The sequence below is a fragment of the Hyperolius riggenbachi genome, chromosome 2, assembly GCF_040937935.1.
Source record: "Hyperolius riggenbachi isolate aHypRig1 chromosome 2, aHypRig1.pri, whole genome shotgun sequence".
NCBI classification, from domain to species: domain Eukaryota; kingdom Metazoa; phylum Chordata; class Amphibia; order Anura; family Hyperoliidae; genus Hyperolius; species Hyperolius riggenbachi.
The window spans coordinates 463,118,163-463,134,278 of record NC_090647.1 but is presented as its reverse complement, the minus strand read 5'-3'; the positions used below and the strand labels follow the sequence as shown (position 1 = coordinate 463,134,278).

Genomic DNA, 16,116 nt, shown 5'->3' with positions numbered 1-16,116 from the left:
CGGTGTGGGACTCAGACAAGCTTATGGGGCTGGAGGAAGCCCCGGGTAAATATTAAATCTTTAGTTATTCTCATCTTTGAGTCACTTTAAATTACATTTTATTGACGAGGTGAGCAAATATCACCTAGGAGAAAAAGTTAATTGCATATGGGCCATGGTATAGTGAATGGAGGCCAATGTGCATTCACTGCACTGTGAAATTCTTCGAGACCTAGCCGCAGGATGATAAGGGGATCCTCTGTATTCTAATTTAGCCTTCACTACGCATGATCAGAAGCCTTGGCAGCCTCAACGCGGCTGCATCAGCAATACATCACTCTACGCATGTGCGTTTTTTACACACCACTATGACATCACTGTCAGACATTACGAGTGGCTGGAAGGATGCGCAGGCGCAGTGGGGTGTTGACGAAGGAAGTGACGTCATGGTGGGCTTCTCGGTGTTCTCCCTTCCGGTTGTCTCGTAGTAGGGCAGTGGGGCCTCCATTTTTGGAATTCTGCTGTGCGGACCTGGCTGGTGGTACCGGAGAGAAGGCTGTCGTGTAACGACTGAGGTAAGGCCCGTCTCGTGTCTGTGGGGTGGGGACACTGTGTTCTCCTATTTCTGTTTCCTCTGCCTGGATTGGCGAGAGCCACAGCTGTGTGAATTATGTTAGTGAGGCCTGAAGTTAGGACTGTCCAGCTATCTCACATACGTGTGTCTGCCTATAATATGAGTGTGTGAGGCTGCCCTAGTGGGGATACAGCTGTGTCTGGTGAATAGACTGGGCTGGTCGTGGTGGATGACCTAATCTTGCTTTTCTTATGCCGACCACACTGGTGTTCTGGTAAATCTTTGTTTTAACTGAGGGAAGATGCCAACAGTGCAGGTGGTTTTCGGAGTGTTGATTTCCAGCACCCTATTAGGTATTGTAAAGATGTTGTTTTATGCTTACTAACCCACACACATGCTAGACAGCTCTTCAGAGGGATCCGAGCAGCTATTTTACAAAATATATAAAACGAGCCACTCCCTAAGGGAAGCTAATAAATAATGTGGGCCATTGATTGGGGACAGATAATCTACTTTTAGGGGCTGCTTCCCCTGCCCCCCCCCCCCCCCCCCTCTATATGTGCACCACCATCTTCTCCAGGGAGATCTGCACAAGCTCTTCAGACTGCGGAGCTGCAGGTATCCCTGGAGATGGAGGAGAACATAGAGACGGAGGCTAGGGAGCAACCATCTCCAAAGGTAAATGGTGCCTGCCATTTTCCCTTAGGTTCACTCCATTTACAGACCTCCCTTAGCTGGAGGTCTTAGCTCCGCATGTGCGGCAGTTTAAAAAAAAAAAAAAAAGCTGAACGAATGACCTTGTTCTTGCTGGTCATGCACAGATCTTACATGCGTATGCCCAGTTTGGATGTGCTCTGCGTTCTCCCTTTTGGTTGTCTGGTAGTATGGTAGTATGCAGTGGAGGCTCCATTTTTTGGAATTGTGCAGCACAGGCTGGTGAGAAAGCTGTGGTCGAATGACTGAGGTGAGCGGAGCAGTGCTTTTCAGCACTGCTAGATTTGGGCGCAGCCGGCACTGCCATAGACTATAATGGCAATCACTTCTACAGCGGCGCTCAGTGAGTAACGTCGGCTCCGTAAGAAGACGGAGCCGAAGTTGCTTAAAAAACACAATAATTCGGCCTCCAGCAATCCATCTCGTGCCTGCGGGGGGTGGACATGTTGGTCTCCTATTTGTGCTTCCTATGCCTGGGTTAGACTGGGAGTGGCAAGATCTGTGTGAATTATTTTTAGTGAGGCCTGAATTTATGACTGTCCAGCCATTTCACGTATACATGTGTCTTCCTATAATATGATTGTGTGATGCTGCTCTTCCTTAGTGGGAATACAGCTGTGCCTGGTAGCTAGACTGGGCTGGTCCTGGAGGATGATCTAATCTTGCTTTTATTCTGCCGACTACACACTGGTTAGATGGTTCTGGTAAATCTTTGTTTCAACTGATCGAATGTGCCAACAGTGCAGGTAGTTTTCGGAGGTGTTTTCTGCTCAGCAACCCGTACACATGCTAGAAGGATCCTTAAAGGGTTCCAAGGACCTATTGTAAATTTTACAAAATATATAAAACCTCTCCCTAAGGAAGGGAGGGGGGGGGGTTAATAAATAGTCTGGGGGGAGACAGATATTAGCTACTGCTCCCTAGCCACCCTGTCTGTATGTGCGCCTCCAACTTCTCTAGGGACGTCTGCAGCCAGTTGAATTTCCTGTGAGCTCTTCAGACTGCAGCGCTGTAGGTATCCCTGGAGAAGATGGAGGCTTGCATACAGACGGGGCTAGGGAGCATTTTCCCCTCGGATCACTCCATTTGCAAATCTGCTTTAGCTGTAGGTTCATTGTATATAGTTTGTAAAATAGGTGCTCGGCTTAGCTGCCTTTCCAGATCCTCCTATAGCCCACCATTCTAATGCAAGGTCCCACTGTACCTATTCAACAAAAGTTTTCTTTTTTTTTCTGGCCATGCTGTCAGCTGTGGATGAGAGCTTCTGGACTGGGCATGTATGAGTAAGGTCTGCACATGGCCTTGTTCTTCTTGGGTCTTGCAGACCTGAAGTCGGGTACACCCCATGCAATTTTCCGTCAGATAAATGGGTTGAGTAGATAATTTCCGACAGGTCCAATCTGATTTCCGATCGTTTTTCTGATCAATTTGCATAGAAGTTATCAGAAAAACGATTCGAAATCTGATCGGTTATGTTGGAAATTATCTATCGACCCATCTATCTGATGGGAGATTGCATTGTGTGTACCTGGCATTACTTGCACATGTACAGTCTGGGTGTGCTCATCCACAGCTGAGAGGATGGCCTGAAGACGGAGAAGGGACCCTGTGCTGAAACAGTGGTCTCTCTGATGATGTGGGAAGTCTCTGGACCATCCAGAGGTTTCAAATTACTGAGCTAAGTAACTGACTCCCTCCTCTCTGGCCCTCCTTTTTTCCTGAAAGAGGAAACTCCCTTCAGAATAGATACAACATCTACACCCTGCACACCCTTATCAAGCACCATGTACACAGATGAAGAAAAGGAAAAATATTTGCCTGCTTTGTGGACTTTAAAAAGGCTTTTGACTCAGTGTGGCATCCAGGTTTGTTCCTGAGACTCCTAGAGAGCGGAACAGGAGGGAAAACATACAATGTCATAAAGAGCTCATACACTGGGAACAAGTGCAGTGTGAAAGTGAATGGGGAAAAGAACACCTTTTTTCCTCCAGGGTCGGGGATAAGACAGGGTTTCAGCCTGAGTCCAACGCCTAGAGGCCTCACTAGCACCAAGAGTCACCCTACATGACGCAACAGTGAAATTCCTACTGTACACAGATGACCTCTTACTGCTATAGCCAACTAAAGAAGGTCTACAAGACAGCCCAGAAATCCTGGAGAAATTCAGCACAACATGGGCACTCCCCATTAATCTGAAGAAAACCAAAACCATGGTGTTCCAGAGGAAAAATACAAGGTCGGCCCAGAGCCCATCCTTTACACTAAATGACTGTGAAATCAGCAGAACTGACAAATATACCTACCTTGGTCTGTAAATCAACCAATCTGGAAATCTAAAAGCAGCCACAGAGGCCCCAGAACGTTCTATGCCATCAGGAAAGAACTGTACCACCTCAAACCAGCAGTGAAGGTCTGGCTGATCTGAGGGCGGTCTGAGGGTGTGGGCGGGTGTTTGGGTGCCCGCAAGGGGAAGATTAGGGTCTGATCTGGTGGGTAGCAGTGACAGGGGGTGACGGGGTGATTGATATGTGATCAGGGTGTGATTAGAGGGGAGAATAGATGCAAGCAATGCACTGGCGAGGTGATCAGGGGGGGTCTGGAAGGCGATCTGAGGGTGTGGGCGGGTGATTGGGTGCCCGCAAGGGGCTGGGTAGCAGTGATATTTGGTGACAGGGGGTGATTGATGGGTGATTGACAGGTGATCAGTGGGTGATTACAGGGGAGAATAGATGTATACAGTACACAGGGGTGGGGGGTCTGGGGAGGATCTGAGGGCGTGTGGGGGGGGGGTGATCAGGAGCCCCCAGGGGGCAGTTTGAGACCTAATCTAAAATATAGCAATGACAGAGACAGGGAGTGATTGATGGGTGATTTAGTGCAAACAGGGGTCTGAGGGGGTGATCGGGGGGGGGGGGGGTCTGAGGGGTGCTGTGGGCGATCAGGGGGCAGGATCAGTGTGCTGCTGTGTTTACTTGCACAGCTGCAACCTGCCCTGGTGATCCCTCGATCACTGGGACCACCAGGGCAGGAGGCAGCCTGTATAATACGCTTTGTATACATTACAAAGCGTATTATACTGTAACTAGTCGGTACAAAAATCTTCGGACTTCTCCGTTAATGAAACCACTGACTCCAGCTCCGACTCCAGGCACCCAAAATTACTCTGACTACACAGCCCTGGATGATACCCTGGAGAACTCTGGCTCGCCTAAATGGACTGATGGGAGTGTGGATGGGTGTTTCCTGGTATCAACAGTCAATTTCGCTGCAATAATCGTGCTCTCCATTGCTGCCAATGAGTTTGATGATAGTTGTGTCATCAGCGTATTTGATTACTTTAATGGATTCAGCGGATGAGGTGCAGTTATTGGTGTACAGGGAGAACAGAAGCGGGGACAGTGCACACCCCTGTGGAGCACATGTATTGGTAGTTCTCATTCTGGAGGAGCAGTTACCGAGCTTACAAAAAGAACACAGAGATCCTAATATAGTGTAGTATGTACTGAAAATGGGTGAATGTTGGTGTGAGAATAGTATATTCACAAACCAGGGTTACCTTCCAGATAACCACTGTCCATGCAGGTGAGGAGATTAGACCTGTTCTCGAGCAGTGGAAAAATGTGATTTTCTCTGACGTATCGTTGTTTACCTTATTTCCGACCTCTGGCTGAGTGTACGTTTGGAGACAGCCGAAAGAAGCATATCATCCAGACTGCCTTCTCCCAACCGTAAAACATGGCGGGGGTTCTGTGATGATCTGGGGTGCCATTTCTTGGAAATCCGCTGGGCCAATGATTTCCCTTCATAGAAGAATTAACAGCCTAGACTATTTAAGAATTTTGGGCGACCAAGTTCATGTTATGGTTCAAGAACTGTTTCCAGAGGGGAATGCTTTCTTTCACGATGATAATTCCCAAATCCATACAGCTAAAATTGTCAAAGAATGGCACAAGGAACATTCTAATGAAGTTGAGCATCTCATCTGGCCACCACAATTCCCAGATCTCAACATTATTGAGCATTTATGGTTGTTATTAGAGATTCAAGTAAGAAGTCGATTTCCGCCGCCATCGTCTCTAACAGAACTGGAGGGTGTTTTAACTGAAGAATGGGCTAAAATTCCTTTGGAAACAATTCTAAATTTGTATGAATCAATACCTCTGAGAATTGAGGCTGTAATTGCCGCAAAAGGTGGACCTACACCATATTAAAATATATTTTGTTGATTTTCAAGGTGTTTCCATTATTTTGTCCAACCCCTGTACCTCCTAAAAGCAGATACGATGACTGTCAATTTCTAAAATACATACATTTATTGTATACTCTCAAACAATGCAACACGTTTCACAGGTATGACCTGTTTCATAAGGCACTAAATACGGGTATAAACAGCATGCCCTGCCACACAGAGTCGCCAGGTGCATCACTGACTACATGTTGTTTATTGTCTGATGAAGCTAGTTATACCTGCGAAACGCGTAGCAGCACTTTTTTGGGAGTATACAATACATTTGTCTTTTTGAAATTGAGTCATTGGATCTGCTTTTTGGAGGTAAGTTCATTGCTGCCTCCCAAGCATTTTTTTTTTTTTAAATTTAGTTTATTTTTTCCTGTTGGCACCTCTGTTCCTTCTCTACGAGTTACTGAGCTTGACCTGTAGCGTTTTGTTTCAGAGCTCTTGACCATTGTGCAACGACTGGTGTAAACGCTGAGCTGCACCAGGTTGTCGAGCAAGATGTCTGGGCAGATTGCGATAAAAGCAGAGCTAAAGTCCAGGAACAGGGTCCTGGCTTAGGAGTCGGGTCTATTGAGGTGCATCCTCTAAAGACCTGTTAGCCCTGTATGCTGAATGAAGTGGGTCAAGGAGGGTGTTGGTGGAGTGCTTCAGGTGAGCGAGGACTAGTCGTTCGAGGATATTCATGATAGTGGGATTTAAAGCCATGGGTCTGAAGTTCTTGTGATCTGTGTTGCCCAGCTTTTTGAGGACTGGTATGATAGTGGACCTCTTGAAACAGGAGGGAACTGTACCTTCCGATAGCAACCTCTTGCGTAAGGAGGTGAGCACGGGAGCTAGCTGATCTGCAGAGTTTCTTAGGCAGATTGATGACACGCCATCCGGTCCTGAGGTTTTCCTGGAGTTGAGCATGCGGAGGAGCTTAAGAACTTCTGCTTCCTGGACTGCAACCGGCACAGTGGCGCCACAGCTTTCCAGTGGGGAAAGTGCCATAGTCGTGGACCCCAGGGCCGCGAGTTGCTTCGACTGGTGCTTAACCACTTCAGGACCACAGTCTTTTCGCCCCTTAAGGACCAGAGCCTTTTTCTCCATTCAGACCACTGCAGCTTTCACGGTTTATTGCTCGGTCATACAACCTACCACCTAAATGAATTTTACCTCCTTTTCTTGTCACTAATACAGCTTTCTTTTGCTGCTATTTGATTGCTGCTGCGAGTTTTAGTTTTTATTATATTCATCAAAAAAGACATGAATTTTGGCAAAAAAATGACTTTTTTAACTTGCTGTGCTGACATTTTTCAAATAAAGTAAAATTTCCTATACATTTGAGCGCGAAAGTTATTCTGCTACATGTCTTTGATAAAAAAAAACCATTCAGTGTATATTTATTGGATTGGGTAAAAGTTATAGCGTTTACAAACTATGGTGCCAAAAGTGAATTTTCCCATTTTCAAGCATCTCTGACTTTTCTGCGCACCTGTCAGGTTTCATGAGGGGCTAAAATTCCAGGATAGTACAAATACCCCCCAAATGACCCCATTTTGGAAAGAAGACATCCCAAAGTATTCAGTGAGAGGCATGGTGAGTTCATAGAAGATTTTATTTTTTGTCACAAGTTAGCGGAAAATGACACTTTCTGACAAAAAAAAGAAAAAAAAAAAGTTTCCATTTCTTCTAACTTGCGACAAAAAAAAATGAAATCTGCCACAGACTCACTATGCTCCTCTCTGAATACCTTGAAGTGTCTACTTTCCAAAATGGGGTCATTTGTGGGGTGTGTTCACTGTCCTGGCATTTTGGGGGGTGCCTAATTGTAAGCACCCCTGTAAAGCCTAAAGATGCTCATTGGACTTTTGGCCCCTTAGCGCAGTTAGGCTGCAAAAAAGTGCCACACATGTGGTATTGCCGTACTCAGGAGAAGTAGTATAATGTGTTTTGGGGTGTATTTTTACACATACCCATGCTGGGTGGGAGAAATATCTCCGTAAATGACAATTGTTTAATTTTTTTTACACACAATTGTCTATTTATAGAGATATTTCTCCCACTCAGCATGGGTATGTGTAAAAATACACCCCAAAACACATTATACTACTTCTCCTGAGTACGGCGATACCACATGTGTGGCACTTTTTTGCACCCTAACTGCGCTAAGGGGCCCAAAGTTCAATGAGTACCTTTAGGATTTCACAGGTCATTTTGAGAAATTTCGTTTCAAGACTACTCCTCACGGTTTAGGGCCCCTAAAATGCCAGGACAGTATAGGAACCCCACAAATTACCCCATTTTAGAAAGAAGACACCCCAAGGTATTCCGTTAGGAGGATGGTGAGTTCATAGATTTTTTTTTTTTGTCACAAGTTAGCGGAAAGTGATTTTAATTGTTTTTTTTTTCACAAAGTGTCATTTTCCGCTAACTTGTGACAAAAAATAAAATCTTCTATGAACTCACCATACTCCTAACGGAATACCTTGGGGTGTCTTCTTTCTAAAATGGGGTCATTTGTGGGGTTCCTATACTGCCCTGGCATTTTAGGGGCCCTAAACCGTGAGGAGTAGTCTTGAAACCAAATGTCGCAAAATGACCTGTGAAATCCTAAAGGTACTCATTGGACTTTGGGCCTCTTAGGGTGCAAAAAAGTGCCACACATGTGGTACCGCCGTACTCAGGAGAAGTAGTATAATGTGTTTTGGGGTGTATTTTTACACATACCCATGCTGGGTGGGAGAAAGATCTCTGTAAATGACAATTGTTTGATTTTTTTTTACACACAATTGTCCATTTACAGAGAGATTTCTCCCACCCAGCATGGGTATGTGTAAAAATACACCCCAAAACACAATATACTACTTCTTCTGAGTACGGCGATACCACATGTGTGACACTTTTTTGCAACCTAGGTGCGCTAAGGGGCCTAACGTCCTATTCACAGGTCATTTTGAGGCATTTGGATTCTAGACTACTGCTCACGGTTAAGGGCCCCTAAAATGCCAGGGCAGTATAGGAACCCCACAAGTGACCCCATTTTAGAAAGAAGACACCCCAAGGTATTCTGTTAGGAGTATGGTGAGTTCATAGAAGATTTTTTTTTTTTGTCACAAGTTAGCGGAAAATGACACTTTGTGAAAAAAAAAACAATACATATCAATTTCCGCTAACTTGTGACAAAAAATAAAATCTTCTATGAACTCATCATACACCTAACAGAATACCTTGGGTGTCTTCTTTCTAAAATGGGGTCACTTGTGGGGTTCCTATACTGCCCTGGCATTTTAGGGGCCCTAAACCGTGAGGAGTAGTCTTGAACCCAAATGTCTCAAAATGACCTGTGAAATCCTAAAGGTACTCATTGGACTTTGGGCCCCTTAGCACAGTTAGGCTGCAAAAAAGTGTCACACATGTGGTATCGCCGTACTCAGAAGAAGTAGTATAATGTGTTTTGTGGTGTATTTTTACATATAACCATGCTGAGTGGGAGAAATATCTCTGTAAATGACACATTTTTGATTTTTTTTACACACAATTGTCCATTTACAGAGAGATTTCTCCCACCCAGCATGGGTATGTGTAAAAATACACCACAAAACACATTATACTACTTCTTCTGAGTATGGCGATACCACATGTGTGACACTTTTTTGCAGCCTAGGTGCGCTAAGGGGCCCAACGTCCTATTCACAGGTCATTTTGAGGCATTTGTTTTCTAGACTACTCCTCACGGTTTAGGGCCCCTAAAATGCCAGGGCAGTATAGGAACCCCACAAGTGACCCCATTTTAGAAAGAAGACACCCCAAGGTATTCCGTTAGGGGTATGGTGAGTTCATAGAAGATTTTATTTTTTGTCACAAGTTAGTGAAAAATGACACTTTGTGAAAAAAACAATAAAAATCCAATTTCCGCTAACTTTTGACAAAAAATAAAATCTTCTATGAACTCATCATACACCTAACAGAATACCTTGGGGTGTCTTCTTTCTAAAATGGGGTCACTTGTGGGGTTCCTATACTGCCCTGGCATTTTACGGGCCCAAAACTGTGAGTAGTCTGGAAACCAAATTTCTCAAAATGACTGTTCAGGGGTATAAGCATCTGCAAATTTTGATGACAGGTGGTCTATGAGGGGGCAAATTTTGTGGAACCTTTCATAAGCAGGGTGGCCTCTTAGATGACAGGATGTTTTGGGCCTGATCTGATGGATAGGAGTGCTAGGGGGGTGACAGGAGGTGATTGATGGGTGTCTCAGGGGGCGGTTAGAGGGGAAAATAGATGCAATCAATGCACTGGGGAGGTGATCGGAAGGCAGTCTGAGGGGGATCTGAGGGTTTGGCCGAGTGATCAGGAGCCCACACAGGGCAAATTAGGGCCTGATCTGATGGGTAGGTGTGTGAGGGGGTGACAGGAGGTGATTGATGGGTGTCTCAAGGTGTGATTAGAGGGGGGAAATAGATGCAAGCAATGCACTAGCGAGGTGATCAGGGCTGGGGTCTGAGGACGTTCTGAGGTGTGGGCGGGTGATTGGGTGCCCGCAAGGGGCAGATTAGGGTCTAATCTGATGGGTAACCGTGACAGGTGGTGATAGGGGGTGATTGATGGGTAATTAGTGGGTGTTTAGAGGAGAGAAGAGATGTAAACACTGCACTTGGGAGGTGATCTGATGTCGGATCTGCGGGCGATCTATTGGTGTGGGTGGGTGATCAGATTGCCCGCAAGGGGCAGGTTAGGGGCTGATTGATGGGTGGCAGTGACAGGGGGTGATTGATGGGTGGCAGTGACAGGGGGTGATTGATGGGTGGCAGTGACAGGGGGTGATTGATGGGTGGCAGTGACAGGGGGTGATTGATAGGTGATTGACAGGTGATCAGTGGGTTATTACAGGGAATAACAGATGTAAATATTGCACTGGCGAATTGATAAGGGGGGGTCTGAGGGCAATCTGAGCGTGTGGGCGGGTGATTGGGTGCCCGCAAGGGGCAGATTAGGGTCTAATCTGATGGGTAACAGTGACAGGTGGTGATAGGGGGTGATTGATGGGTAATTAGTGGGTGTTTAGAGGAGAGAAGAGATGTATACACTGCACTTGGGAGGTGATCTGATGTCGGATCTGCGGGCGATCTATTGGTGTGGGTGGGTGATCAGATTGCCCGCAAGGGGCAGGTTAGGGGCTGATTGATGGGTGGCAGTGACAGGGGGTGATTGATGGGTGGCAGTGACAGGGGGTGATTGATAGGTGATTGACAGGTGATCAGTGGGTTATTACAGGGAATAACAGATGTAAATATTGCACTGGCGAATTGATAAGGGGGGGTCTGAGGGCAATCTGAGCGTGTGGGCGGGTGATTGGGTGCCCGCAAGGGGTAGATTAGGGTCTAATCTGATGGGTAACAGTGACAGGTGGTGATAGGGGGTGATTGATGGGTGATTGATGGGTAATTAGTGGGTGTTTAGAGGAGAGAATAGATGTAAACAATGGATTTGGGAGGTGATCTGATGTCAGATCTGCGGGCGATCTATTGGTGTGGGGGGGTGATCAGATTGCCCGCAAGGGGCAGGTTAGGGGCTGATTGATGGGTGGCAGTGACAGGGGTGATTGACGGGTGATTGACAGGTGATTGACAGGTGATCAGGGGGGATAGATGCATACAGTACACGGGGGGGGGGGGGGGGGGGGTCTGGGGAGAATCTGAGGGGTGGGGGGTGATCAGGAGGGGGCAGTGGGCAGGGGGGAGATAAAAAAAAAATAGCGTTGACAGATAGTGACAGGGAGTGATTGATGGGTGATTAGGGGGGTGACTGGGTGCAAACAGTGGTCTGGGGGGTGGGCAGGGGGGGGGTCTGAGGGGTGCTGTGGGCGATCAGGGGGCAGTGGGGGGGAAATCAGTGTGCTTGGGTGCAGACTAGGGTGGCTGCAGCCTGCCCTGGTGGTCCCTCGGACACTGGGACCACCAGGGCAGGAGGCAGCCAGTATAATAGGCTTTGTATACATTACAAAGCCTATTATACATATGTGCAGCGGCGATCCGGGTGCTAGTAACCCGCCGGCGCTTCCGAACGGCCGGCGGGTTATTACGAGCGGTGGGCGGAGCCAGTCCCCGGCGGCTGATCGCGTCACGAATGACGCGATCGCCGCATAGCCACTCCCGCAGCCGCCCCCGCCGATGGGCGTATTGCGGTCGTTTGGGCCCGGACTTTGCCGCCGCCCATCGGCTGGGGGCGGTCCTCAAGTGGTTAAAGAGACTCCGTAACAAAAATTGCATCCTGTTTTTTATCATCCTACAAGTTCCAAAAGCTATTCTAAGGTGTTCTGGCTTACTGCAGCACGTTCTACTATCACCATCTCTGTAATAAATCAACTTATCTCTCTCTTGTCAGACTTGTCAGCCTGCGTCTGGAAGGCTGCCAAGTTCTTCAGTGTTGTGGTTCTGTGATGCATCTCCCTCCTCCAGGCCCCTCTCTGTACACTGCCTGTGTATTATTTAGATTAGAGCAGCTTCTCTCTTCTCTCTTATCTTTTATAAGCTGGATAAATCCTCCTCTGAGCTGGCTGGGCTTTCACATACTGAGGAATTACATACAGTCAGAGCTGTCTGCACTCTGCAGGAAGAAACAGCCTGACACTTCAGTGGAAGATAGCTGCAGGGGGAAAGAAACACACAAATGATCTCTTGAGATTCAAAAGGAAAGGTGTATACAGCCTGCTTGTGTATGAATGTATTTTCTATGTGTGGACATACTGTACATCTACCTACTTCCTGTTTTGGTGGCCATTTTGTTTGTTTATAAACAAACTTTTTAAAACTGTTTTTAACCACTTTACCCCCAGCGGTACGAATTTCTCCGCCCCTTTTTTCCCTCCTAAAAACCAGGGACGGAGAAATCCGTACCTTCCGCGCTACCGCCGCTCGTGCGCGCGCTCCCGCCGCTCGTGCGCGCGCACCCGCCGCTCGTGCACGCCGCCGCCCGCTCGCCCGGAGATCAATGAACGGGAAAAGCCATTCCCGTTCGTTGATCTAGCCCCCGCAATGATCTGCTGCTTCTTTCAGAAACAGCGAGATCATTGTGCGTCTCCCAGCCTCCTACTGCTTCCTGTAAGCGTCCTTCCGGACGCTTACAGGTCGCATGTAAACAAACACTCTGTGGCCATCTTGTGGCCATATAGTAAACTACACCCTAAAAGCATTTTACATATACAAACATTACATTTACACAATAAATTAACTCATTACCTCCCACACTCCCCAATTTTTATTTATTTTTTGTAATTAAAAAAAAAAAAAAAAAATACAATAAAAAAAAAAACATAAATAGTTACCTTAGGGACTGAACTTTTTTTAAATATTTATGTCAAGAGGGTATAACACTGTTACTTTATAAACTGCGGGCTTGTAATTAGGGATGGATGCAAAACTGAAAAAAATGCACCTTTATTTCCAAATAAAATATTATCGCCAAACATTGTGATAGGGACATAATTTAAATGGTTTTATAACCGGGACAAATGGGTTAATACATTTCATGGGTTTTAATTACAGTAGCATGCTTTATTTAAAAACTATAATGGCCGAAAACTGAAAAATAATAATTTTTTCCCACATTTTTTCCTATTTCCCCATTAAAACACATTTAGAATAAAATAATTCTTGGCATAATGTCCCACCTAAAGAAAGCCTAATTGGTGGCAAAAAAAAACAAGATATAGTTCATTTCATTGGGATAAGTAATAATAAAGTTATAGACGAATGAATGGAAGGAGCGCTGAAAGGTGAAAATTGCTCTGGTGGTCAGGGGGTAAAACCCCTCAGTGGTGAAGTGGTTAACCACTTTTAATGCGGCGAGTAGCGGCGAAATTGTGACAGAGGGTAATAGGAGATGTCCCCTAACGCACTGGTATGTTTACTTTTGTGCGATTTTAACAATACAGATTCTCTTTAAATCCGAATTAGAACTCGTTGAGCTCCTTGTCCAGTTAGATGCTAGGGGTCACAAGTTGGGGGAGTGAGTTTGAAGTTTGTGGCCACTCTAAGACCTTTCCATATATCTCACGAACTGTTGGACTGGAGTCAGTGACCTAGCTTGACTGAGTGGACCTTCTTTGCAGCTCGCAGTTCACATTTCGGGGCATTTCTGGCATCCCTGAACTCTGGGGAGCAAGACTTGTGTGCTTCCTCCTTACATTCCCGGAGCCAGCGCAGCTTGTTGCTGAACCAGGACTTGTTTTTGGGGTAGACCTTAAAGATCTTGGAGGGCTACATGTTTCTTCACAGAAACTGATGTAAGAAGTGACAATCTCTGACCATTCATCCAGGGTGGGTGTCTTTTGTAGGTGGGGATCAGATGGATTAGGTTGTGATTGGAACTCTCCAGGGGGGCTTCTTGGATGGCCTTGTATGCTTTCTTGTGGACTGTTTGGCAGTGGTCCAGGGTGTTGCGGTGTCTGGTGGCACAGGTGATGTGTTTCTTATAGTGGGGCATCTCATGTCGCAGGTTTGCATTATTGAAGTCGCCCAGGATGATGAAGAGAGCTTCACGGAGGGTTTTTTCCCACCTTGAAATGCTGTTGCTAAATGCTTGCAGGGCAGTCCTGTTGTTAGTGCCAAGGGGAATATATACCCCAACAAGAACAAGGGAGAAGAACTCCATGGGAGAGTACTGTGGCTGCAGTTTATGGCTAGGAACTCCACATCCGGGGTGCAGACCTTGCTAACGGTGGTGGTATTTGTGCACCAGGTGGAGTTTATGTAGAAGCAAATGCCCTCCACCTCTCTTTTCCCGGAGAGAAGGTTGTCTCAGTAAAGCAGAGACCTGAGGTGTTCCTGCCAATCGAGGGTTTGCTGCTGAGGAGTAGGAGCAGGAGTAGCTCGTCCACTTTGTTGGGGAGTAAGCAAACATTCGCTAGCAGAGACGGAGAGGGTAGGCCTTTACTATTGACCCGCGCAAATGAACCAGCCCTTCTCCTTCTGTGACTGTTTGCTCGGGCCCCCTCGGCAATGTTGAGCTGATGTTTGCTGTGGGCAGTGACTGCGTCCCACAGGGGTGCTCCCCTAGGCGGATTGTTTCTGACTGAGGGTTCCCATTTTAGGAGCTCTTCTCTGGACAGATTGGACACCTTTCCATTGGTGACCGGCACACAGGTTGCTTTGGTGGCATGATCCTATTGGCCAGCGCCAATAGAGGGTCATGGTGTTGCAGTCTATGTTGCACTTCACGTGGCTACGATGCTTCCTCCTTCCACACTGTGTGCATGCACCCTTACATGTAAGAACACTTGAAAAGTACCGTTCTGCTTTGACATGTATGAATGTAGAAAAAGCCAAGGGGCTAAATACATGGTGACTAAATGGCTAATATTTTTGCCTGGTAATGAACTTTAAAATTAGACTAGTATACTTATTGCATGGCATATACTACAGTTTTTCAAGGGGCTAAACAGATTAATGAATTCTTGACTAATTGACCAGCAGCTCCTGAACTTGATTAATCCATCCAAATTTCTGGTTCTGCTCAGTCATGTTCTTGTGGAACTGTAATATCTATATTAGGTGAATTTTAGACTTCTTGCTAGTTATAACTTTTGAGTCCAGAATTTAGGTGCCAGTTGTAATTTTAAAGTCCATCTGAAACCAAAATTCAGTAGCTGAGCAGGTCACCCAGGTGTGACTCACAAAGTAGAAGGAACAGATGTTTGATTACATGCTCAACCAATGTTGCCTGATGGGGACCTGATGACTCGAGTGACATTGGAGAGCTGAGGCTGTGCAGACACTTTGCTCACTTTTAAAGCGGACCCAAACCAAACATTTTTTTTTTTAATTCAAAATATTTAGTTGCACCACTCTGACACGTACAAAGATAAATACACTTTCCTTCAAGCCTATGAGCATTTCAGTGCATGCTTTTCACCCTTCTCTTTGCATAACTAGGGTTATACAGGTGGCAGCCATTAGCAATTCCTCCTTTGCCGGACACCTCCTACTCCACCAGTCTGCCGGATTCTGTCCCGGCAATATGAAAGGAAGGGAGGGATTCCTCCAATAAATGTAAAATATTTTATATTTGTCATCAGGTAGCTGAAAAAAGGCTGCTATTTATTATTATAATTTAAAAAATAGATTTTATTTCTGAAATCTTGTATTTTTAATTTGGGTCCACTTTAAGCAAGTGCTTATAACCCCCCCCCTCCCCTCCTCCTCCTCCTCCTCCTCCTCCTCCTCCTCCTCTATGAGCATGCCTGTGCTGCACCTGCGTGAGTATGGCAGTGCCTGCACATAAAACTGAAGCCACTCCTATACAAGCAACTTCAGCTTAGTTAGCAGGCATGGCTGTACTCACACAGGCACAGTACGGTCATGCTTGTACACACTTTAAGAGGGTCCCAGGCAGCAGCTGTGGTCTGGAGGAGGACTTGGGAAGCTTTTTTTTTATTTTTATTTTTTTTTCTTCATGCCGCCTTGGGTTCTCTTTAAATCCCATTACTTTCCCATGCTGAAGCTCTATTTTAACTTCAGCAATTAAGGTAGCCATACACTGGCTCGATTCCCGGCCGTTTCGACAGCAGATTCGATCCTGGGATCGAATCTGCTGCCAATCGTTCGCGGTAAACGCAGCCGCCGATCCGATT

General features: G+C 46.1%; 1 protein-coding gene across 1 annotated transcript in view; it reads left to right on the top strand.

Annotated features, from left to right (window-relative positions):
• Nucleotides 1-394: 394 nt before the first annotated feature.
• Nucleotides 395-16,116, top strand: part of SUPT6H (SPT6 homolog, histone chaperone and transcription elongation factor) — a 76,815-nt gene continuing 61,093 nt past the window's right edge. The window contains exon 1 of the mRNA XM_068270151.1: nucleotides 395-554. The gene's annotated coding sequence lies outside the window, so the exon portion shown is untranslated. The remainder of the gene's footprint in view (nucleotides 555-16,116) is intronic.